Source organism: Penaeus monodon, chromosome 6, assembly GCF_015228065.2.
Source record: "Penaeus monodon isolate SGIC_2016 chromosome 6, NSTDA_Pmon_1, whole genome shotgun sequence".
Classification (NCBI taxonomy): domain Eukaryota; kingdom Metazoa; phylum Arthropoda; class Malacostraca; order Decapoda; family Penaeidae; genus Penaeus; species Penaeus monodon.
Window position 1 is genome coordinate 52,577,261 of NC_051391.1, and position 7,500 is coordinate 52,584,760.

The following is a 7,500-nucleotide window of genomic DNA, read 5'->3' on the forward strand; positions in this document are numbered from 1 at the left end:
AAGAGTTCTGTGAATGCTTCTAAATTTTCATGTTCCCCTTCTCCACCCTTCAAAGGAAAATATATGTAATATATCTCTATCTCTTCGAGTATATCCACTTATCAATGTATGATACATATCTATATATACACACATTAGTCTGCCTGTATGAATATATCACGAATATAATACACTTATCTATATGTAAAGTGGAATAATGCAGTAACGCATTGATATAGATAAATAATAACCCTCCCTGAGCAGAACCGCTCATAATATGACCCAGAATGAAGTGCTAAACCAAATGTACGTCAAGACCCAACTAAAGAAAGCGTACAAGTATGTTACTTATTCCACTGACATACTTAACTACTTATACTAGAATAATGATAGCGAGGTTGTGCACATTCCCGACGTAAGAGATTCGGAAATTCAAATCATATTTACTGATATACTAAGGTGTCTATAGAAGATGGAATAAAGCAGTAACATACACACGCACCACACACATACATGCCCAAAAACAAATTTTACAATTTTGATAAAGAACATCAAATAATATTAAATGTATATTTTCTTCTCAGCCATACAGATTTTGGTAAAAAAAAATGCTGTCTTTAAAAACTCTCAGGTATATCCAGGACAATATATATATATATATATATATATAAATATATATATATATATATATATATATATATATGATAGATTATAATATATATATCATATATACTATACACACATCATATAATATATTATATATATATATATAATATATACTATATATAATATATATATATATATTATATATATGTATATATATAATATTATATATATATAATATATATATATATATATATATATATATCCACATACATATATACATATATTATCATAATTATTGTTTAAACCAACAATCCTTAGATATCAGCTCTATTTGAGTTTCCATCCATAAGTTACACTATATAAGTGCGATAGTTTTCACACTACATAGAACTTTTTAGTTATGTTTATATAAGATTATTTCCTTTAATCGCTTAGTTTGCTCTAGATGAACCTGATGGAAAAACGTTGATAATTTTTTAAATATATATATTGTTTGTTTTTGTTTACCTTGAGATCTCAACTATCGGTGTTTGTCATCATTAAAGGTCTCATTGCTGAAATGTATCAATGCAGTTAATATGAAATCTCAACATTTGTTTTTCAAGACATTAAGATGTCTTTTATGATTAAGGGTTATTTTTAAGAGTTTATCATAGTGTCGATTGTGCAAGGAGTTGAACATAGGAACACGGTGAGTGCATGTCTTTATTTTTCTCTTCGGGTGGTTTTATGATAAACTGATTCATCCATAATATCCATAGCCAAAAGGTCGGTAAAGACCGTAGCCAAATGGGCGGTAGAGGCCGAAACCATAGGGTCGGTAAAGGTCATATCCATAACCTCCGTAGTGAGGCTCTGGTTCGGCCTCAGCCTCCCTCTTGCCGATGCCAGGGGGTGTGGAGTAAGAGTGAGCGTGTGGGGCATAGGAAGTGTCAGTACGGGTATCCGTAGCTCCGGAGTAATGTGGGTCAGCTTCGGGATTGGCTTCCACGTTTAAGCTACAAGGTGTACATGCACATGACCTCCAGGACGCCATAGCCATACCCATAAGCACGTAAGAGCCGTAGTTCCTGGATATCCGTAATGAGGTTCAGCTGTCCATCTTCTGCTATGATACCATGCGGCATCCAACAGAACTAGAACCTGGAGAAAGAAGTAACTTACGTTCATGACTGCTTGCTCTTATTACAGACCTATACGTATTCCCGTGAATGAGGGTGTGTATATAGGCCTTCACACATTTTAAGGCGTGAACACGTACATGCATATTCATTAGTACAATAAGCAATGTCATTTGGTTCCATTATAAAGTACAGTTATTTATTTTAGCATATCTTCGTTCGCTCCCATGAAACTGAAAACATCATCTTCCTATGTATATATATATATATTTTCGGTGTTGTTATTTTATTTATTTATTTATTTATTTTTATTTTTTTTGGTTAAGGAAGAACTTTAAACCCACGCCGCTTTTTGTCCAACAATCCGCGGTGCCCAGTATGGTACTAGATGTCTTCATATGTACAGAATAACGTGCTGATTTCATTACCAATAAACCAAATGCTCTCTGCTTACCAGTAACTTCATGGTGTGAAGCTTACAAGGAGTGGAGTGGGCGAAAGGAAAGACGGGACACGACTTATCTACCATCTCCGACTCCGCCCAGAAAGAGTTATAGTCCACGGCCTCCATTTGCTTGGAAAGACATAGAGGCGAGGGTATTTGGTAGACGGACCTTCAAGAAGCAAGTGATAATGCCTGATTTATTCTTCATAGGATAGACATTACGTTCTCAAGAATGCATAAATATTAATCTAACATATTAAATGACGAATTAAATATGTGGTATATATATGTATATATGCCATACATGCACGCACGCACACACACACACACACACACACACACACACACACACATAAACACGCGCTTACAATGACATGCATATATTAATATGTATGCACTATATATATCTACAAAAGTACAAAAACATTGACGTATGTGATTATGTATCTGTATGTACACCCACATATATATATGTATGCATACACACACACACACACACACACACACACACACGTGCGCACGCGCACACAAAAATACACATACACACACATATATACATATATACTCACATCTATGTATATAAATGTTTATACATAAAAATATATGTGCTCTCACTTTCTGTATGTTTGTCTGCTGTATACTAAGTAGATGTGTGTATATATTATCATATCTATCTATCTATACATCATAGTTTGTATACACACACATATATACATTTATGGATATATATGCATACATATTTATATTTATGTATATATACACACACTATATGCAATTACTGAATCATATATACAACATATAGTATCAGGTAATTAATACATAATATATATGGATATCTAGATGAAACATATATATATATATATATATAATAATGAGTATAGATATATAGATAGAGATATATAGATATATATATATTACTGCTATACATATATATACGGTACATATATATACTGTATATATCTATATATTTATATATATATGCTTATATATATGATATATACATATGTATATATATGTTTATATATAATATATATTTTTACATATTGTCTACATATATATGTATATATATACAATGTAATGTATGAAGAAATGTTTTACACCATTTAATTGTTTTGTAACTATACTGATATTATAGCTTCTATGTTCTGTTCCATATGGTACGAAGATCAGTTATAGTTTTTTCAAGAGTTCTGTTAATGCCTATAAGGGAAAATGTATCTACTATATCTATCTATCGCTTCGAGTATACCTACCTATCAATACATAGTATATATCGATATATATCTATATGAATATATCTTTCACGATATATAATATACATATCTATAAGTAAGATGCAATAGTGCAAAAACGCATTAATATATAACAGAATAGCCCTCTCTGTTCAGAACTCGTCTCAGCCACTCAAAGTATGACGCAGAATGAACAGCACTAAACCAAACGTACGTCAAGACATAATTAAGGAAGGCGTACTAGCATGTTACTTATTCCTTAGACAATACTGGGCACTCAGTGGAACTGATTCAGAAATACAAATATAATTCACTGATATTCTGAAGTGTCTATGAAAGATGGACTGATGCAGTAATATACACATGAACGCACACGCATATACTCATGCTCACACACAATCTTACATTTTTGATAAAGCACATTAAATTCCTATTTTCTTCGTAGCCACATAGATCTTGGTTAAAAAAAAGCTTTCTCTTTAGAAACTCCCAGGTATATCCACAACAATAGACACACACACACAGACAGATATATATACATATGTGAGATATATTATTATAATTGTTTATACCAACAAACCTTATATATCAGCTCTATTCGAGTTTCTCTCAACAAGTTACCCTACATAAGCGCGATAGTTTTCAAACTTCATGCAAATTCATAGTAGTGTTCATATAAGATTATTTTCATGAATCAGTTAGTTTGCTCTAGATGAAAACGTTAGTGTGGAAACGCTAATCCCTTCTTTAATATATAAATATATATTGTTTGTTTGTTTCTTTTTACTGAAATCTTAAATTATCAATGGTGTGCATTCTTAAAAGACTCATTACTGAATGCATCTATACAATTAATATGAAACCTCAACATTAAAAAAATCTATTATAGTTAAGTATTATTTTTAAGAATTGCCTTAGAAAAGTTTTTGCATATGTTTAGTAGTACTGCTTATGTCGATTATGCAAGGAGATGAAAATAGGAACACGTGAAATGCATGTCTTTATTTTTTTTCTCTTCGGGGTGTTTTACGATAAAACTGATTTATCCATAATACCCACAGCCAAAAAGGTTGTAAAGACCGTAGCCCAAATGGGCTGTAGAGCGAACATAGGGTCGGTAAAGGCCATAATCCATAACTCCGTAGTGAGGCCTCTGGTTCCGCTCAGGCCTCCCTCTTTGCCGATGACAATGGGTGTGGACGTAGGGAGTGGCGCGAGTGGGGCATAGAGTTGTCCGTACGGGATCGTAGGCCTCTGTAAATAATGTGGTTCAGCTTTGGATTGGCTTCACGTTTACGCACAGCGTGTACACGCACAAGACCTCCCAGGGACACCATAGCATTTACCCATAAGTACGGAAGGGTAGCCGTAATATCCAGAATATCCGTAATGAGGTGCAGCTTCCCTCTTTGCTCGTACCACTGCGTCAGCAACAGAAATAGACTGGAAAAAAAGTAATTTTAGGTTTCACTGCATGGGCTTATCACAACTCATACACCTCCCGTGAATGTGGGCTGTTTTATATAAAGACCTTCACACATTTTAAAGCGTGAACACGTACCTGCATTAGTACAGTAGCCAATGTCATTATGGTTCCATTACAAAGTATAGTTATTTGTTTTTAGCATATCTTCGTTCGCTCCCATGAACTGTAATTTAACTTCCTATATATATATATATATATATATATATATATATATATATATATATATATATATATATATATATATATATATATTTGCTGTGAAGTGTTATTATATATATATGTTTTTTTGTTTTCAGGAAGAATCTTACACTCACGCCGCTCTTTCTTTTAAACCAATCGCGGTGCACCAGTTGGGATATCAAAAAGAATAAACTAGTGATGATTCATTACCATCCAAACCGGTGGTCTTGCTGACACAGTAACTTCATAAGTGGAGGCTTAGGGTGTGGAGTGAGGGAGGAAGACTCGACACGACTTATATACCATCTGACTCCGCCCACAACACTGGTGGCCACGTTGCCATTTGCCGGGAACGACATATGGACATATGTAATGGAAAACTGATGATCATTATGATGCAAGTGATAATGCCTTGCTTATTTCTTCAAAACATAGACATTGTAATATAGGTGACAACGTTATCCAAAATGCATGAATAATATTCTAACAGATTAAATGGCAAACTGTATGTATAGTATGTATACACACACAAATGCCATACATACACACGCACACACACACACACATGTAGATAACGCACTGCTTACACAAAACATGCATAGTATATTGTATGCACTATATACAAACTACAAAACACAGGTGATTGCTAAACTAAGTGTGTTACATATATGTATTATAAATGTACACATTCACACACACAAACCGCGCGCGCGTACACAAAGAAACTCACACATCTATACATATATCTACATATAAACACATCGATCTGTATATAGGCATATCCATCCATAAACATGTTTATACATAAAATTTCTACGTGTTTAACTTTCTTTAATTTTTTTTTTTTATTTCTGTTTCTGCTTGAGTGTTATGTAGATGTATGTACATAGAGACCATAAGTATATATATCGTATTTCACACACAAACATATACATATAAGTATATATATACTGTATGAGTACACACACACATACACCACTATATATGAGTATTTGTAATATATATACTATATTTATGCACACACACATACATACATATATATATATATATATATATATATATATATATATATATATATATATATATATATATATACTATATATATATATGTATGTATAGCATCTTCTACACACAAGCATATATGTGGTATATATAAATTTTAGTTCATGTGTTAGATGAGGATGCGTAACCTTTTGATGTTATCTAACTCTATATTATAATGATGCTATGTCATTCCATATTATGCGAGATCTGCTAAAGGATCTTCAAGGTCAGGTACTACCTTTAAATACCAGTATCATAGTACTATATTTATCTATCCTTGAGTATATCTACTATCAATATATATGATATATATCATACACTTACAATCTTCGTATAGAGATATCTATATCACGATATAATATATACATATATTATCTATATATATATATATATATATAATATATATATATACAAATTTTTTTTATATATATGTTAAGAAGGAATAATGTAAAACGCATTAATATAGATAAATAACAACTCTCCCTGACCAGAATTGTCTTCGAAAGTATGACCCAGAATGAACAGTACTAAAACTACTACTAGCCATTACTAGCATGTTACTAGTTCCATAGACGTACATTCCCCGTGGGAGTCAGTGTAATTGACTCAAAAATTTCAGGATCCTAATAATGATAGACGAGGTGTTTATGAAGAAGGAATAACTAGTAGATGGAATAACTAGATTACACGCATACACACATACACACAAATGCATGATTACACACTGAATCTTTAAGTTGATAAAGTCACTTAAATGTGAATTTCTAGCTCTTGGTTAAAAAAAAAAGGAAAAAAAGTTCTGTCTTTGAAAAAAAACTCCCAGGAATAACAAGACCATATGTTAATTACATAGTGAGATATACATTATGATTATTGTTTAACCAACAGGACCTTACAATATCAGCTCTATTTAAAGGTTTCAAGATAAAACATTAAAATTCTTAACTGACGCTATGGAGCTCAATAAAATTCATACTTTCATAGTTTATAAGTTGTATTAATATAAGCTTTATTTCGTAAAATCAGGTAGCTCGCTCTAGATAGAGTGTATGTCTATTAAATGCTTTTAAGTTTAAGGTTATTTGAAAAGATTCTGCTATGTTTAGTAAACATGCTTATCATAGTGTCTATTAAGGAAGTGAAACAGGACCACAGTGAGTGCTTGTTTTGTTCGTTTCTTCGATATATGAATACGCACGGAAATAATTCACCCATAGTATCCATAGGCAAAAGGTCAGTAAAGACCGTAGCCAAATGGGCGGTAGAGGCCGAAACAATAGGCTCGGTAAAGGCCATATCCATAACCTTCGTAGTGGGGCTCTGGTTCAGCCTCAGCCTCCCTCTAGCCGATGCCATGGGTGTGGACGTAGAAGTAGGCTTGTAAGGTGTACAGGCGACTGTGCGTGT

The 7,500-nt window shown here is 32.7% G+C and overlaps 1 pseudogene; it reads right to left on the reverse strand.

The window, feature by feature from the left end:
* Positions 1 to 7,300: 7,300 nt before the first annotated feature.
* Positions 7,301 to 7,500, reverse strand: part of LOC119574069 — a 408-nt pseudogene continuing 208 nt past the window's right edge.